Source organism: Erpetoichthys calabaricus, chromosome 10 (genome assembly GCF_900747795.2).
Source record: "Erpetoichthys calabaricus chromosome 10, fErpCal1.3, whole genome shotgun sequence".
NCBI lineage: Eukaryota > Metazoa > Chordata > Cladistia > Polypteriformes > Polypteridae > Erpetoichthys > Erpetoichthys calabaricus.
Window position 1 is genome coordinate 107027528 of NC_041403.2, and position 19988 is coordinate 107047515.

Below are 19988 nucleotides of genomic sequence, written 5' to 3' on the forward strand. Positions count from 1 at the left end.
GTTGATATTGGGTTGAATTCATCCGACCCTCGACTTTAACAAGGGCTTCAGTCCCTGAACTAGCCACACAGCCCCCACAGCATGATGGAACCTCCACCAATTTGACAGTAGGTAGCAGGTGTTTTTCTTGGAATACGGTGTTCTTCTTGCACCATGCAAAGCGCTTTTTGCTATGACCAAATAACTCAATTTTTGTCTAATCAGTCCAAAGCACTTTGTTCCAAAATAAATCTGGCTTGTCTAAATGAGCATTTGCATACAACAAGCAACTCTGTTTGTGGCGTGAGTGCAGAAAGGGCTTCTTTCTCATCACCCTGCCATACAGATGTGCTTTGTGCAAATTGCGCTGAATTGTAGAACGATGTACAGATACATAACCTGCAGCAAGATGTTCTTGTAGGTCTTTGGAGGTGATCTGTGGGTTCTCTGTAACTATTCTCATAATCCTGCGCATATGCCGCTCCTGTATTTTCTTGGCCTGCCAGACCTGGGTTTAACAGCAGCTGTGCCTGTGGCCTTCCATTTCCTGATTACATTCCTTACAGTTGAAACTGACAGTTTAAACCTCTGAGATAACTTTTTGTAGCCTTCCTCTAAACCATGATACTGAACAATCTTTGTTTTCAGATCTTTTGAGAGTTGCTTTGAGGATCCCATGCTGTCACTCTTCAGAGGAGAGTCAAAGGGAAGCAGAACTTGCAATTGACCACCTTAAATACCTTTTCTCATGATTGGACACACCTGTCTATGAAGTTCAAGGCTTAATGAGCTAATCCAATCAATTTGGTGTTGCAAGTAATCCAGTATTGAGCAGTTACATGCATTCAAATCAGTACAAGGGGACCCACATTTTTGCACAGCCAGTTTTTCACATTTGATTTAATTTCATACAACTAAATACTGCTTCACTAAAAATCTTTGTTCGGAAACACCCCAGGAATCAGATGTTCCTAGGAAAGGAAAGACATACCGCTGTTATCTTTACTGTTGAAAGTAGAGTCAATTATTATGCAGGCTGAGATGGGTTCCCAAACTTTTTCATATGACTGTAGCGCTGATCAAATACAATGTTTGAAAGCCAAAGGTACTTTACTACAAAGAACTAGCACAAAAGATGTATGTGATGAAATATACCAGGAAGTTGTATAATCATTCAATTGAAGACCATTAACATGTCAGCAATACTGTTCTGACTTCTCTGTCTTTAGTGGTGTCTCCAATAACAAGCTTGTTAGCCTCTGTTGACTACACAGGGCTACATAAGATGTAATAATCATCATTAATATTGTTGAGAGCATAATTGTAACTCACAATTTGGCCAGTTCAGTCTAGCCATCTTAAAATTCTTCTTCAGTTTTACCAATGGATATAAGGCCCAGTGATTAGAAAGGCTGCCAAGATGCCCTTCAGTGGAGCATGAAATGAGCCTCCATACATGAAAATGTTAGAGTATAAATGCATTTTTAGCAAAATCTATTTTCTATTATGGATGTGTAAAACTTTATTACCTAGCTCAGACAGTCACAGTGTGTCTTTTCTGTAACCTGATTCAATTAATCAGTTGACATTGACTATATTCATTTAGTCCATTTAGAAATATAAAGGACATGAGAACACAAGAAAATATATATTTTTTCCTTCCAATTGTTATATATTTATTTTATATTTGGACATACCACAATGTTGATCGTCAAAAGTCGGCAAAGTTTTTTTCGCAGTGAATATGCAGTCACCTTGTTCGCTGAATACTTTCCTGAAAATTCACAGTACGATCATCTTAGGTGACAATTTTTTTTTTCAAGCACCCCATGATGCTTTGCAAGGCCAGTGTGACATCACAGAGCTGTAGCAGATTTGTGCAGAACTTTCAGACACACTTACTGTAAGATCTTTGCTGATGTGAATTTTCTATATTGCACTTGACAGTGCTGCTTGATATTTTCACCATCTCTAACTGTACTTATTTCACCAAGGGGAAACCCTGCTCTTCCACTTGTGGTTGTTTCAACCCCCTGGATTTCCATCCTGCATGCATTTACAAAATAAATTAAGAAATAAAAAAATAAATAGAAATAGCATGTCTCATTAGAGTTTCCTAAAAGTAGATCAGGCAAAAATGCAAGAGTTTGGTCTCAGGTATTTCTTTGGCCTTTATTCCATGAAGCAGATATGTCTTTATCACTTCTATGGTAATGTTCAGTCGAGGCCGACCTGGTGCTGCACAGGTTGCCATGTCCACTGATGCCGTACTCAGGTGATATACAACCTCATGTAAATTCCACCATCCAACATCATTTACTGTACCCCCATGTTGGTGAAAGCCTCGACATCTCCAAGCCTATCACTTTGCATCTAAGTCAGGCATTTCAAACTCACTACCATTGGTGGGCCACTTCGACTGCCATATGTGTGTCAGCGGGCCATACTGTAACAAATACTATTATACTATTATACAGTTACTGTAGCTTTCTTTCCAATACTAAAAACTTTAAAAAATGTAACACTTAATGTTTAAAGTTTAAAGAAAAGCAATTTATTTCCATGCAGTCTCCATACAACAGTGTAGAATTAGAGTCTTAACCTCTTAGCTAGGTCCTTATTATATTACTAGGCTCACCCACCTTTTAAGGCGACTGACTTTTATCCTCAATTTGTGTGCGCTCCATGTGTACATCAGGCATGTAAGTGTAGGGAATGAGAACATCAAAGTGCCCATTCATAACATCTCCCGAAAACCTAAGTTTTTTTATCCCCTGGAGTGCCTGTCCAAACTTGGAGTGTAGGACTCCATAATAATATACTTGAAACTCATAGGGGAACAACTCTCCCGCTGCCATTAGCTCAGAAATGGTACCATAAGTTTGAGACTTTGACATTTCAGTGAGATACTGAAGCTCATTTGTATAAGAGATTCCTGACGGCATCATTGTAAATGGCTGAAACCTTGACCAATTACTTAAAACATGTCGTACAATGTCAGCCCGAATCTGTACCGCTAAAGACGGAGTTTCATGCACTAAATAAGCTATAGATGAGAATAAGCAAGCACCATCTCCCCTGATATTTACTACGCGGTGAAGCATTTGTACTCCTTCAACATTAATTATTTCCAGAGACATAATTTTGTCTATTTTTCCAGCGCATCCCACACAAAAGCAAGGGAACGATGGGAGCACCAGAACTCTGCTCACATCGCGTCGCTTCATACCGCAAGCCGCAAGTAGTAAGTCTGTGATAAGAGGAATACCGCTATGCTTTGCACTCACGGGACGGAAGGACAATCCCGACCACTTTTATATAGTGTCTTGATGATTGATATTCATTATATTATATTCATTACTTATATAGGAGCCTTACAGTGTGAGATTTATTTCTTTTGTCCCGACACTTGGCATCTCTTGTTAGTAACCAGTTCGTCAATATCAGGCTTGAAATCTTGTGCAGCTGCAACTTTTATGAGGGATGAAAGGTGCTCGACGGTAAGTCTTGAGCGATGTGGGGTTTTGGTAGCTTTCATTAACAAAAACAATTGCTCACAAAGGTAAGTGCTTCCGAACATTGACAGTACTCTCGATGCCAACTTACGGATCTGCACATACGAGGGTGGCAGGTAAGCATACAAGCCTGGCACACCAACTTCGTTGTATTTTGCCTTCAGAATAGAATCTGACTGCACTTCAATCAATTCCATTTGGATATTCTCAGGCGCATTCTCAACGTTGTAAGAGAACAGCACAATGCCCTGCATGTTTGTGTGAACTGAAATCACGAAAATGCTCAGTAATTCAAGTTGGAAAACAAATCCTCCAAAAATCAAATTTTACTTTACTAAGTTTACTTCAAAGTTTATATTGTAAAATAAGCCGATATGCAAAAAGCCACCTGACCTGCAATAATTTTACAAACTCAAAATCACAAAAATATGTTAATAAACAACTCACCAACTTCTCACGTCCACTTCAGATCTTCAGCTGTAGTCTGTACTAACTGTTCGTTACAATACTAGCACAAAATTACATGAAACTAGAGCAAAAAGATGTGAAAATATGTGGGCTATTACTACTCGTGATGGTCAGTTCTGCCCAGTGGCCAGTCTCAGTAGCCCAGTCAGTAGTGTAGCCTTAGTAGGGGCGGTTCTAGGCTCGTGGCGGCCCTGGGCAGAGAAAGAATCGGTGGCCCCTTCGCCTGGCAATGTCAATATGGTATCTTATGCACGGCGGATGGCCACATCCATTGCGGACACTGCATAGCCGCCTCGTGCTCATGACATGCTTCTATATACGCGTGTCCGTAACTTGAAAACCAAGTGGCGGCCCATGATATTCTCATTACGGCAAAACATTATAATACTACATATAGCTTACTGCTCCGACCCTAGTGACATTTGTAAATACAGCGTACTAATTAACAAGAAACAGAATGTTTTTCGGCCACATTGCCGTCAGCTGTGTCGTTATTTTCTCTTTCTGTATTATATTCAATATATATTGGCGTGGCGGCCCCTGGGATTTGGCGGCACTGTGCAGGTGCACAGTTTGCACATGCCTAAGGCCACCCCTGCTGCAGCCTAGCACTTCAGTTGTGACGCTGCGGCTCATTAACTTTGGTCAAGGCTCGTGGCTATACTAGCAGATGATGTTTCCGGTACCTTTTGCTCACATAATGCCATGGGAAAACACGCTTTTGTCAGAAGGCAGAAGTAAGAAAAGTCAATAAGTAACACCGAAGATGCAGAGTGATTCAATCACAAACGATAGTAATCATTTTGTACAAGTTCAGTGCTAACTAGGATCTGTCATGCGGGCCGCACAGATTTCTAAGTAATATAAAATTTTCATCCTCACAATTTGTCAGCTCCATTAACTTTCTTGCTGTTTCTTGCAACTACTTTCCATCTTCCTTCCAAAAATGATTTTGTCACATGTTGAAGTCTTATTCCCGCCCAATGACCTGTGATTTTTGCATGTTGAGAACTTGAAAATGAAAATGCAAAGTGGAAAATGAAAATTCAATGAGCAGCAGCTTATTTGCATTTTACTTTAAAATTTTGCAGCTTCATTGCAGTTCAGGTTGAAAATTATAGTGCAGATGGAGGTTTTTCGCAGGATCTCAGATTAGGACCCGAGTGCAGCCATGCAGTGGGTGACACCTCAGCACCATACTAGTTCAGATGGAATGGAACAGTATGAGTTTTTTTATGGTGGCCGGAGTGCCAATTCTGCAGAGCATGCAGGGCTGGATGCAGATTAACGTCATACCCAGGATGGAGCAATTGCAGGTTAAGGGCCTTGCTTAAGGGCCCAACGAAGTAGAGTCACCTTTGGCATTTACGGGAATCGAACCGTCAACCTTCTAATTGCCAGTGCAAATTCCTAACCGTAGAGCCACCACTCCGCCCAGTTAAAAGGCAGCATGCTAAAATTGTGTTACCTTGTTGTGTATATGTGCATTTCAGTCGATATACATTCAATGTGGTGACCAGCTTATTTTAGCATCTATATGCTTACCATATATAAAAAATCGCCTTTTCTTGACTTTCTGAACTGAAACACTGGTAGACATGATGCCTTGAAAATGAAAGATTGCTGCTTCCCCATGCCATGACCTCTTTGGGAGCCTGTTGAGTTAAAAACAAAAAAATGATCGTTAGCTGGTAATTTGAACTGAATAGGGAATAGCTGGATAATAAGGAATAGGGAATAGTGAGATAAGTCACAAGAAGCAATCTTTGTCATTACACGCTAACAAAAAAGAAAATAATGACATAGAAAATTGGTAAAATTGCACCCTTCTGTTAAATGTGATAAATGTGAAGTTTAGAGTATATTTCATCTCTTTTTTACTATTATCTCATTTTTCTTAATAAAATGTATACATTATGTCCTTGAAACTTATTATGGATTGGCAGACTGCTTTTGCTCTCTTATTTTTGCCCAGAATGTGAAAGATCGCTCCATTGCTCTCCTGTAAAAGTCTAATTATGGTGACTTTAGGTAGTCTAGTTTCAAATGTGAGTGACACAAACATGTGTATCCAAGTCCAGAAGAAAGAAATCCCAGTTCCTGTGTGGTACAAAGCTTCTCACCACCTGGAATATATTCTGGCTTCCTTTAACGAACGGAACGTTCTGAGATTGTGCCAAAGCAGAATAATTGTTCACATCATAGGATGCAGCTAAGTGGGAAGACAACAATTTCTAAAAACTATTTTCTGAACTGTAAGAAATTCAATTGCTGATTATTCTCTGCCATAAAATATTTATTTGCTTTATAGGCATTTACCCATGTGTGAAATTGTAAGCCTTGCAATTAGGTTTTGTTATAAATTAGTAATGATAAGAGGCATTCATTATCTGTCTGATGATAGATGAGGAAACCTGACCGTTTTACTGGCGGATTTTCAGCATCCTTCAAGGACTAGAGGTTAGAACTCTAATCAATAGCAGATTTATGGGGATAGCAAGTTGCCGCCTGCAGAGTCCGGAGTCTTAGTGTGTGGTGTTATTTTTGTCAGGGTGGAGGAGATATGCTGTTGTGGGAACACTTTCAAACCTGCATACTGCTTGAAATCCTGAAAATGATCCAAAGCTGGTATAAAAACTGTAGCAGGCAACTTTAAGCTTTCAGACCTACTGTGATACTTCCTGTAAATGCAGATATGGTAATCTCAAGTTAACGTCTCACCAGTACTGTATGTAGCTTTTTCTGTTTTTCTTAATCACATGACAGTATGCAATCCAGGACAGCATCTACAAAACCTGATACTGCTTTGTTTTCATGTTTGCCTGACACACTCCAGAGTGATTCTCATTAGATTAGATACTTTGCTTCTTTCATTACTGTCATTTCTGTAGATTTTAATTAATTTGTTTCATGCTGGTTTTTTTTGATATGTTAAGAAGCAGAATTTTATTTTATGTGCACATTTTTTATGACCATGGTCGTGGCCATAGTGGCTTTTAACTGCTATGCCCATTGCTATTCATGTGATCACCTGTGCCATGATGGGTTACATCACAACACAGTCCAAATAAAAGATGACAACAAAGCAACAAAGGTATCCAAGCTTATATTCAACACTATTTAGCTTGTAAATTATTGTAGCTAGAGCTAAGTACCTCTAGCAGAAGTTAAGGCATTTTTGCAAATGTTATTTCTCAACCTCAGTTCTTTCTTTATTAGCCTACTTCATTATTTTTGTTCCAATTTGTCCTGTAGCCATGGTTTAGTCACCTCCATGAATGAACGCCAGTCTCTCTCCCACATCAGACACTCAGCACTTTTCATGATGTTCATAACGGCACATTGTAAAGCTCACTCAAGCATGATTTTCACCAGCTTTTATCAGTGCTTTGCCATGTGCAGTACAGCATGTGAAGTTTGGTTTCTTTATCAAATTGCTGCCCTCACACCACAGTGGTTTCTGTCACATAGTATTGTAGCATTGTAGTGTATTCTGTAAATCATTACCAGCAGATTTCATACTTACCGTATTTTTTGCACCATAAGACGCACCTGACCATTAGACGCACCTAGGTTTAGAGGAGGAAAACAAGAAAAAAAATATTCTGAACCAAATGGTGCACTAATATGTTTAATAAAATATAGCAGAATAATATTTCAACCATGTAAATTCAACAGCGGTATTAAGAAACATCATCATTGTCATTAACAAATAAGGAGAGACTTTAAGGTTCAAGCATTCTTCTAGTTTTATGGAAACCCCAAGAACTCCTCATCGCTAGTGTCAGAATTTATTAAGCTCAGTTGCTCACAATCACTTTGCAGCATCACGTACCTATCATCACACGACATAACCTGTCCAAAGCCACCAGTGGACAAAGCACGTTTGGACCAATGCTCCCTGAAGTTATATCGCCAGTCTAGTCCCATCTATATTTATAATGCCACAAAGCCCTTCATCTCGTGTTTTGTTGTGGGTTTCCAGTTTGAAAAATGAGAATGCGGTGCAAGCACAGCCCTCGATTCAAAAAATTGCTCTGCATACCTGTTTGTCTCGTCTGACAGTAGCTGAAAGGCAGCTTCAGGAAAGAACAGCCTGAAGTAGTCCAGTGGCTGGTAATCTATCGAGTCCAGAGTCCAACTCAGTGATAATGCGCTTCGCTCCCTCATGAGATGTAGACGCTATCTTGCCTTTGTTTATATTTGTTTAGATTTCGCAACTCACGCACACGCAAGGATTAGATGCCGAGTCAATGAGTCTAACATTCCTCCAAGCACAGAGGGAATGCCTGTAACGTAACAGTGAGTTTTGTCGCCCTCTAGCCCTGGATGTCGACTTTTGTCAGGTATTACAAAATCACATCATGGTCTGTGATGCAATATTCGCACCATAAGATGCACAGACATTTCCAACCTTCTTTTGGGGAAAAAAAAAGTGCGTCTTATGGTGCGAAAAATACGGTAGTTTTCAGCTGACTCATTCAGGTTTTCCTTAAAAGTTACTGATTAATGGAGATGCTCCATAGGACAAAGAATCATAGTCAGAGCTCTCTGAAAGAAAGGTGTTATTGTGGAAAAGAAATTGTAATTTTTGCTTATTTGCTTGATTCTGTGATTCTTAATGCAAAAGAAGCTGGAGTCTGATGTGTTTGTGTGTTACTCCAGTCTTTCCTTCTGATCTTCAAATATTACATTTCTGAACCCTTCAAGAATGTAAACAGAAAAAGATAACAAAGTTATCCTTATGTTTCATTTCTTACACCATTCCAACTCTCATTTATATTCATCCCATTGTTCTGAAAGTAAAGTAGAGCATTTTATTTGCACTTTCTTGCACTAAAAATCTAAAGCGCAGAGCACCATTTGGTAAGAACGTGAAGGGTTTTTCTCCTATAGACATGTGAGCACAATATGGGGCACATGGTGAAAGGATTGGTCATGGAATAAATTTACATTTTGGACTTCACTGAGTCTGTTCGTGCTATTTTGGGAAAAATTTCATGTTTTTTTTTTATTGCTTTTTTATAATATTGATGTTCTGGCGATGGTATTTTGAATGTTCAGTGCCATTTTTGGACAATGCTTGTGTGATTTTGGCAGTATTGTTTACAGTTTTTTCACTGCTGGTCATTTGACACAAAAAACTCATGACATATTGCATCATCATGTCATAGCTATAAAAGATGGCAGCACACCGGCTTTAATGTCTAAGTAGTGTTTCTGAAAGTAAACTTTGTGGTAGTAATAATTAGGAAAAAGAACCTCAAGATACGTTAAGGATGTTGCTGGAAAATGCAAACACTAGAGATCAAGGAACTAAAAAGAAATTAATCAGTGATGTATACTAAACAGGACCATGCAGAGACATTATCCAGTGAAAAACTCAAGGTAAAAATACCAGGGAAAGTTAGAAATACCAATTGCCAAAGCCAGAAAAGCCAAAAATAAGTCAAAATACACTTAATTTCATTTAAGAGCTTTTCCTTAATTCATCTCCAGCCACAGGATTTAGTTTGCATCCCAAAACTGGAACATTTAGACAATCTCGCCACCTTTTTTTATTGTCCACAACTAATGGATGTCATGAGATGACGTGTTGTGTGATAGATCTTGTGTTGTGCTACTAATAAACAAAATGGCTGCACTCATTTTCTGGTCACAAAATACCTGCAACCAAAATAAAAGCCTAAAGTGGTAACTTTGAGATCCAACAGAATTCTTTTGACAGAACAGTGAATCTTACACTCTGGGACACCAATGGAAAGTAAGAGGAAGTGCATTTAAAACTGAAGCTAGGAAGCACTTCTCAACATAAAGAATTGTGGGAATCAGGAACAAACTACTGAGACATGTAGTTGAAGCAGAAACCTTGACAAAGTTGTAAAAGTGTCTGGATTAGATATTGGGACAGCTTTGCTATTAGCTAAATCAGACAAGCCTGATCTCGTGTTCGTCAAATTTCTTATGTTCTTAGATAATTAACGTGTGCAAAGACAGAAACAGCATACAGTAATCCCTCCTCCATCGCGGGGGGTTGCGTTCCAGAACCACCCGCGAAATAAGAAAATCCGCGAAGTAGACACCATATGTTTATATGGTTTTTTTTATATTGTCATGCTTGGGTCACAGATTTGCGCAGAAAACACAGGAGGTTGTAGAGAGACAGGAACGTTATTCAAACACTGCAAACAAACATTTGTCTCTTTTTCAAAAGTTTTAAACTGTGCTCCATGACAAGACAGAGATGACAGTTCCATCTCACAATTAAAAGAATGCAGACATATCTTCCTCTTCAAAGGAGTGCGCGTCAGGAGCAGAGCATGTCAGAGAGATAGAGAAAAGCAAACAAATCAATAGGGCTGTTTGGCTTTTAAGTATGCGAAGCACCGCGGCACAAAGCTGTTGAAGGCGGCAGCTCACACCCCCCTCCGTCAGGAGCAGACAAAGAGAGAGAGAGAGATAGAGAGAGGACAGAGTTTGTTTTTCAATCAAAAATCAATACGTGCCCTTCGAGCTTTTAAGTATGCGAAGCACCGTGCAGCATGTCGCTTCAGGAAGCAGCTGCACAGAAGGTAGCAACGTGAAGATAATCTTTCAGCATTTTTAAACGAGCGTCCGTATCGTCTAGGTGTGCAAACAGCCCCCCTGCTCAATCCCCCTACGTCAGGATCAGAGAAAGTCAGCGCAAGAGAGAGAGAAAAGTAAGTTGGGTAGCTTCTCAGCCATCTGCCAATAGCGTCCCTTGTATGAAATCAACTGGGCAAACCAACTGAGGAAGCATGTACCAGAAATTAAAAGAACCATTGTCCGCAGAAATCCGCGAACCAGCAAAAAATCCGCGATATATATTTAAATATGCTTACATATAAAATCCGCGATGGAGTGAAGCCGCGAAAGGCGAAGCGCGATATAGCGAGGGATTACTGTATACCAAACCTGGAAAACACAAATTCTTCTAACGAAAACTTTCATATCAGTTAGGAATTCTGGACTGAAACCATTTTCTTAATTTGCTCTTGATTTTTGTGGTGTTGCTTGGGTGTATTGATATAATTTTGTCTCTTCAAGTTTTTAACATCTTACCTGTATCCTGACTATGCCTATTTTAATGATGCCTTACATTTCCTGGTTTACAATCAAGAAATATTTCAAAATACCTGGACCTTTCGTGATTTTCACAACAACTTGTCTTTTATTACCCTTACTCCTATTATATGACTACCGTACAAAAAAATTATATGAAAATCTTAGGCTCCTAATCTCCACCCTGAAGTTACCAAAACTCAATATGTCACTTCTATGCCCTGACACATATACAACCCATTATCTGTTCCCAAGTCCTCCTTATGTAGTTTATGTTGGCAGAAGACTTGTTCCAGTCCTGATTATTTTGATTTCCTCAAATAATAAACTTCTGCATGTGCTGGTATAGCAATATTAGACATATATTGTTTGTTCAGTATAGATTGCTTTGAGTGTTTATCAAAGCGCTATATAAATGTAACTGTCTATCATATATACAGTATTACATATAATATGTATGAGCTTGCATGGATAGTCCACATACAGTATCTGCACAGGGTGATGCATATTTGATGAGAGGGTGGGCCACCCCTGTTTAATAGAAGAGGCAGCATTTGAGGAATGTGTAATGGATTATTTTTGTAACAGAACAGTTAACAGGCTGGTTGCCTTTTTGGGGCATTAAAACATAAAATGAAATGTAATCAAAGTGAAAACCATATGAGTTAATTAAGTGATCCTGCAGGAGTCTGAATTTTTATTTGACAGCACTGGTCCTACCCACAACAGAGTGAGACATTGCACCTAACCTTTTTAGAATTGCTTAATAACTTTCATTAAATCTCTCTTAAAAAGGCAAGTGAGGGAGGGGAAATGTTTGTCACTGGAAATGAAAAATGAGCTTGTACAAGGAAAACAAAATCAAAGCTTGCTGTTTGCTAAATTTACTGTAGCCTGTAAAGTAGTTACTGTCAGCATGAAAAGGTTGCAGGTAGTTGATGATGCTGGTGAACATAATGGGCCAGTTTGTCATCGATAATGCAGTTAATTAACTGTAAAATAGTTTTCAAGAAATGGTGATGTTTTTGCGTACTTGCTCTTCAGAGAGCAAGTTCTTCTTTTAAGAATGCTGCATTACACACACGAGAAATATTCATAGTGCAGTATTGCTATGAATGGTAAATTGCTATGCAACGAATTTACATTAATGGCAAAGGGGTGAAAAATTAAATATATATTAAAAAAATGACACACCAGTAGCAGTTGAGTGATTTTGTATATCATGACGTTTAGTCAGTGTTCTAGTCCGTTCCATAGCAGATGTAACCCTTTATCATAATTCCTAGAAGTTAGCATTAGTGTAATTTTACAGGCTAATGCTCCCAGTGTTTATTTGAAGTGGTTTTGAGTTCTTTTGTCACAGTTTGTTTGTTGAAATTAGACACTCGTAAGGTCTAATTGTTACCCATTCAAGATTAAGAGACTGGAAGTTTGTGGTTGTCTAGCTTGTACTTGTCAAAGACTCACTCTGTGTGGTTAGCCGTTAGCAGAAAAGACAGCGAGAAAGGTTTGCTTGTGGTATACCTGAAATGCAGTTTATCTTAGGTTAAAGCCTCAATCCACTAGACGAAAGTATGCTAACATGTACAAAGCATTGCCTGTATAATGGCCATTCAAAATCCTCACAAAGGCACAGACCTCCGAAAATCTTATTTTTTATATATTTTAACAATTGTAAGACACTTGCCTTCAAGTGCAAATAAAGAAAACAATCAATATAATATTCTCTTACTTAATCTAAATAATGGTCAAAGGGAACTGGAACGTCTTTGGGACTAAGGCAGGAGCCAGCTCTGTAGAACAATCTGTTAAGTGATCCATTCAAATAAACACTAATACTAATGTTACAGTATCCAGTAGATGATGACCTGAAAAAATGCAAACATTCCTAATATTCAAAAATTAAATTTCACTCGACGTATTGTCACGCACAGCCTCTTGGATGACATCTTCAGGGCTTTAGACCAGGGGTAGGCAACGTCGGTCCTGGTGAGCCGCAGTATGTGCAGGTTTTTGTTCCAACCCAGTTCCTTAACGAGAACTCAATTATTGCTGATGAAGCACATATTGCTTAAGTGACATTTTGATGCTTCATTTTAGTGGTCTCGCTTGTTAAGGTTCTCCAACCTTAATTGCTTATTTCAATCTTAAACTGCTGCATTCAGTGCTTTAATTGCTCCTTATTAGCAATAAGATGTAAAAGACAAAGCAGCCAGCAGTTCTCCAGCTAGCTTTTTTCCAATTACATCTGTGTGTGTTCATCATGCACTGTTTGATTTAATAAAACACTTAATAGAAAAATGTGACAGACTGAAAATGATCTGTTTTAGGCTTCATATCATTTGGATGATATCTTTGGAAAGGAAAAAAATCTACGATATAAGAGCCTTGCATTGCACAGACTAACAAGCCATAAAATTAAATAAGGTCTGAGAGTGGCAATGATTGGTTTCTAATTAAGCAATTGGGTTGGAATGAAAACCTGTAGCCACTGCGGCTCACCAGGACCGACGTTGCCTACCCCTGCTCTAGACAGATAAGTAATACCACTACAGACCAGGAGGGAATGCCATCATTAATACTCTTTCCTGTTTCATCCACAGTCCGGAGGCTTCTAAACCAGAGGAGTTCTGATGACACTTTCGCTTCTGCCTTCTCCAGAATCCACCCCTCCTGCTTTCCATCATAAAAGGAGCCAAGTCATGTGGTAATGCGCTTGCCATGCACTACCATATTATACGAAGAAGTTCAAAGACTAGGGCAAAACAATATAAACTTAGTAAAGTAAAGGCAGTTACCTTTTTAAACAGTCGAAGAGTGGGTATACGCTCCCGTGAAGATTTTTCCTTTCGCTCTGTCAGGACCGCACTGTGTGATGTCGAAGGCGCGGTAGACACGTGTCCAGGAAAGGCCTACTGGACTTCACATGGGCCTGGTCAAAAAAAAACTGTTGTCTCCATAGCCACCCACCACTGCAAAGTAAGAAGCCTGGAGCTTTAGGGTAAAGCATGCATTATTTTCAAGAAGGGAATGCCGAGTTATAATTTCAAGAAGGTAACTTACTATAGTAAATCCAGACAATATATCAGCTTGTACGAATGAAGCCCATTGTGATAGTGCTCATGCTTGCGCATGCACATGAGGCCGCAATACAATTTAATACAGACCTTGCAGGAGCTGGCCGTAGCACATACGCAGGAGGAAGGGAGTGGCGTGACGCAGGATTGGCTGGAAGTTTTGTTCCTCGTATAACGGGCACTTCCTGCCTCCAGGGGTCGTCTTTTGACTCATTCGTGGGGTGCGTGAGTTTCATGTAGCTAATCCTAACAGTACGTCAAGCATAGTGGCTTGTGCCTTATTTTGTATATAGTTTCCTTTAAGTATAAATATAGATATCTCCTAGTTATAGTAGAGTTATGGTGGAGGTATTTATACGATTTGGGTATGTGATGCACTTTTTGCCTTTTTTTTTGTATATACATTGAGTTTTTTCTTTGTATATATTTTTGGGGATCTTTGGAAGGACTTTGTTTTTGTGTAGAATCTTTCTGACTGCATTTTTTATGAAGACTACCAATTTTTATGTGTATATACATTTATTGTCAGTTTGGGGACTTGTAATTTACTGCAAATATTATTCACTATTTTTTTGAGACATTGCTTCTTTGGGTTTTGTGTGTCAGTTGCCGTGAGGACTGTGTTAAAAAAAGGCCACCCGACACTGTTTTCTGTGCACCTGTAAGTAAAACCCACTTTTGTATCTGCAATACCATCTTTTCATTTCTTTGTCTCCCTGTTTGACACCTCTCCATTCTGATCCCAGTCGGTCCCTAACTACATAGAAGACGCCCAGTGTGTAGTCTGGTGCCATTCTTCTAATTATACGGGGTGTCACAAGCCACTAGAAATCCTTGTTCACTGTGGACCAGAAGACCATCCTCTGCACAAGGACCACACTTCTTTCTTTTCATACAACAGAGGCTGTAGTTTTACACCATAGTGTACTATATATTTTGAACAGTTTTTTAGGGTTTACATCATTAAATGGGGTTTTCATTGGACTACCCAGCTCTTTGTGGTTTAAACCCATGTTTTTGTCATTACAATATCTAGGAAGGGGTGGTACAGTCACTAGTTCTTCTGCTTCACAGATCCTCTGTCCTGGGTTGATATCTTTTCCCAGTGGTCTTTGTAGAATGTGCATGTTCTCCCTGTGTGTCTGTGGGTCTTCCTCTGGGCTCTCTGGTTTTTCTCCCTCATACCAAAGATGTGTATATTAGATTAATTGGCAGTCCCAATTTGACCTTGTGCGAGTGAGAGTGTGCCTGAATTATCCCTGTGATGGACTGCCACCCTGTCGAGGGCTGTTTTCTGCCTTGCTGCCAGGATAGGCTCTGGCTGCCTTCAAGCCTAACTTGGATTAAGCTGTTTTGAGTATTGCATAATATTTGTATATTAACTTGGTTTTTAGATTGTATTTGATTGCACTGTAAGAACTGAATTTAAATGTACAATGCATTTTACAAAAAACATTTAAATTATAAAATAAGGGTGTTCATTCCTATATATCAGTACAACCGAATTCACTTCTAATGTTTCTAAACATGTTTATCTAACTGTGACCATTCATGTAGAACACCATTTGTAAAAATAAAAAAATAAAAAAGAAGAAGCAAATCAAGACTTGTCAAGGTCACCCAGTGACTTTGCGGTGGGATGTGAACCTGTAACCGAGTGTGGTAGCATCTTAGCTACCAGACACACACAAACTACATTGAAAAGGCCATCTGGATTCTGAGTGGTGCCAACCCAGCAGGTGTAATTCAAAAGTGTGAAAACAGCAATTGGAAAAGTGCTTGCCTGCTGGATACAAATTTTACCAATTGACCTATTTTTTTGAAATTGCACTTGGAATGTCAAGCAGCAAACCAGAGGTGAAGATTTTCAATCATTTAGATCCTCTGTGTTTCATATCTAAAGCTTACATTTCCTAGATAGTGAACAGTAGTACACCTTAGAATGCTATTATACAATATGAATGTGAGCATTAATGATAGAAAAATATTTTTATTTGCATTGACCATGCTTTGTAAAAATGTATGGTATATTTGTGTGTGTGTTTAGTACTTCTTATGAAGGCAATTGAACATTTTTTTAATATCATTAGGATTCATCATTCATAAAGGCTCAAATTCACTACAGCTCTGTATCAGAGTATATGGATCCAGGAATGAATGTATAAATGACTCTTCAAGGAAAAATAATGAAGAAAGTTAGGGACTCTTTTTTTTTCTGGATTGTCTAATAACTATGCCTTTTCCATATAAAAGTATACTAATTTACAGTAACTCTAAGAAAACCCCATATAAATAAGCATGCGAGTTTTGGTCAATGCGTTCTTCTATGGTCTAGAATCCTGTTCATGGTTGTGTAAGTCCTTTTGCACTGGTGCTGGGATAAGCTCTGGTTCCTCATGACACTATAAAGGAAAAGGGAAGTTCATAAAATTTATGGATAGGTGAAAAATTAAACAGCTTTTATTTGGTTGTGTCTAAAATGGAATAAATACAGATATTCCATATGTAAGATAAAGGAGGGAAATGATGAAGGAGATGGAAAGACTTGCAGGCCATATTTGATTTAAGAGTAAGAGAGCTGAGTAGATTAAAGGCGAGTTGCTCATTTCTAGCTGTGGGAATGTGTGGGCCAAAGTAAACCATAAGTACAACCTGCACATTTTTTTTAGATTGGAGTCTCACAACTTTTTTTGCTACCATCAAAAATTTGAGGTGTTGTTTATACAGTTAGGTCCATAAATATTTGGACAGAGACAACTTTTTTCTAATTTTGGTTCTGTACATCACCACAATGAATTTTAAATGAAACAACTCAGATGCAGTTGAAGTGCAGACTTTCAGCTTTAATACAGTGGGGTGAACAAAACGATTGCATAAAAATGTGAGGCAACTAAAGCATTTTTGTAACACAATCCCTTCATTTCAGGGGCTCAAAAGTAATTGGACAGATTAAATAACTGGAAATAAAATGTTCATTTCTAATACTTGGTTGAAAACCCTTTGCTGGCAATGACAGCCTGAAGTCTTGAACTCATGGACATCACCAGATGCTGGGTTTCCTCCTTTTTAATGCTCTGCCAGGCCTTTACTGCAGCGGCTTTCAGTTGTGGTTTGTTTGTGGGCCTTTCTGTCTGAAGCTTAGTCTTCAACAAGTGAAATGCATGCTCAATTGGGTTAAGATCAGGTGACTGACTTGGCCATTCAAGAATTTTCCACTTCTTTGCTTTAATAAACTCCTGGGTTGCTTTGGCTGTATGTTTTGGGTCATTGTCCATCTGTATCATGAAACGCCGCCCAATCAGTTTGACTACATTTAGCTGGATTTGAGCAGACAGTATGTCTCTGAACACCTCAGAATTCATTCAGCTGCTTCTGTCCTGTGTCACATCATCAATAAACACTAGTGTCCCAGTGCCACTGGCAGCCATGCACGCCCAAGCCATCACACTGCCTCCACCGTGTTTTACAGATGATGTGGTATGCTTTGTATAATGAGCTGTTCCACGCCTTCTTCATACTTTTTTCTTGCCATCATTCTGGTAGAGGTTGATCTTGGTTTCATCTGTCCAAAGAATGTTTTTCCAGAACTGTGCTGGCTTTTTTAGATGTTCTTTAGCAAAGTCCAATCTAGCCTTTCTATTCTTGAGGCTTATGAGTGGCTTGCACCTTGCAGTGCACCCTCTGTATTTACTTCATGCAGTCTTCTCTTTATGGTAGACTTGGATATCGATACGCCTACCCCCTGGAGAGTGTTGTTCACTTGGTTGGCTGTTGTGAAGGGGTTTCTCTTCACCGTGGGAATGATTCTGCGATCATCCACCACTGTTGTCTTCCGTGGACGTCCAGGTCTTTTTGTGTTGCTGAGTTCACCAGTGCTTGCTTTCTTTCTCAGGATGTACCAAATTGTAGATTTTGCCACTCGTAATATTGTACCAATTTCTCGGATGGGTTTTTTCGGTTTTCGCAGCTTAAGGATGGCTTCTTTCACCTGCATGGAGAGCTCCTTTGACTGCATGTTGTCTGTTCACAGCAAAATCTTCCACATGCAAGCACCACACCTCAGATCAACTCCAGGCCTTTAATCTGCTTAATTGATAATGACATAACGACAGACTTGCCCACACCTGCCCATGAAATAGCCTTTGAGTCAATTGTCCAATTACTTTTGAGCCCCTGAAATGAAGGGACTGTGTAAAAAAAATGCTTTAGTTGCCTCACATTTTTATGCAATCGTTTTGTTCACCCCACTGAATTAAAGCTGAAAGTCTGCACTTCAACTGCATCTGAGTTGTTTCATTTACAATTCAATGTGGTAATGTACAGAACCAAAATTAGAAAAAAGTTGTCTCTGTCCAAATATTTATGGACCTAACTATAGATATGAGGGTGCTGAATCCAAATCTAGCAAAAGAATTGCTCAGTTACATTAAGTTTTTAGAGATGATGGTTTAAAGTGAAAAAACACTATTTGAGAGAAAAAGTTTAACATATTTTTAAAATTAATTATTTAGACTTGAAGAAAATGAAAAAATAAATTACACATGTAACTGTTTTAAATATAATTTATTATCTCCAAAAAGTAGTTTGTATCCTCTGAAGGTGTTTCACGTTGGAATGACCAACAGATGTCTGCTAACATAGACTCACTCTACTTTCCACTATAACATCTCTTCATTTTCACAATGTCCTAGTGGAACCCCTCTCCATGTTAATCAGAGAGCTCTCCCATGTTTTCTGGCAAAAAATTCAAATGCAGGTGTAGAAAATTAATTTTTAAAGACATGTTTCACCCAAGTGCTTGGTAGGAACTAGCTCCTCATAATTTTCCATCTTTATATTCTCAAGAAAATTGTGGCACCCACTTTTTTAATAAAGGAAGGGTGTGAATTCTTTAACTGTTTGCTTACACATGACCATTGATGGATCAACTTAACTTTGATCTGGACAATAAAAAGACATCTTCTAAATATGACTTCTATATGGTTATTTAAGAAGAGCAGAAAAAAATGCTGATTGAGAGCAAAAAATCAGATAATTGATTTTAGGTGCTCTCCGTCTCAACTAGTGTTTAGAACAAGAAAGACTGACATTTTTCAGCTCAAAATACACTTCAAATTTTGATTTGATATGCTTTGTTAATCTCTGAGAGGAATGTCTTTTCATATGACATTTGGGGGTCAAAGTGCAGGGTCAGTCATTGTGTAAATGACCTGGCTGACTCTGAAAAATACTTATGTCATAAAACAAATATAATTTACCAGTAAAGGCGTATGATAATGTCCAGTGAATGCACTTGATTTGAGCGTTCATAGTTTTCATCCACTTTCTCTGTACGTTTAGCATTCATTTGGTCAGAGCTTGATCCTCTTGCTGTTTCCTGAGCAGCGCCTATGTTTCTACACTCTAGTGGTCTGCTTCTCTTCTTTCATCAGCATCTTTTCGCGTTAAAACTGACTGTCAGTGTTTGTGTTACAATTCCTTAGTACATTTTCTTTAATTTTTCACTTAAGCTGGCATTTAAGTCTTAAATCTGCCTCAAGAATGATTTAAGATATGAAGAGGTAGGGGAAGTGACAGTGAAGGTGGTAGGGATGAGAACGGGGCCCGTACGTATCTGCCCTGCTGGCTGCTGCTGAGAGTTGATTCTACAATAAAATAAAAAGAGGAATAACCTTGGAGGTCAATCATCACCCCAAAAGCGGATAGTAGACGTCACGTAGTGTATGTGTATCAAATTTCAGGTCAATAGTTCAAACGGTTTGGGAGCTACAGGTGATTTAAAATTCTGGACAGACAAACGAACAGCCACGGTAGTGTATTATATATAAAGATTAATAAAAATTCAACAATTTTATTCAAAATTGAG

At 38.8% G+C, this 19988-nt stretch overlaps 1 protein-coding gene and 1 long non-coding RNA gene across 3 annotated transcripts in view; one reads left to right on the plus strand and one right to left on the minus strand.

Annotated features, from left to right (window-relative positions):
• The window catches only part of LOC127529422 (uncharacterized), a 35578-nt gene extending 28045 nt beyond the window's left edge, over positions 1–7533 (minus strand). The window contains exons 1-2 of the long non-coding RNA XR_007936107.1: positions 7489–7533; positions 5508–5617 (exon numbers count right to left, since the gene is read on the minus strand). This is a non-coding gene — a long non-coding RNA (uncharacterized LOC127529422). The remainder of the gene's footprint in view (positions 1–5507; positions 5618–7488) is intronic.
• Positions 1–19988, plus strand: part of LOC114659301 (sodium/potassium-transporting ATPase subunit beta-1-interacting protein 4-like) — a 240637-nt gene that overhangs the window by 172855 nt on the left and 47794 nt on the right. The window lies entirely within an intron of this gene.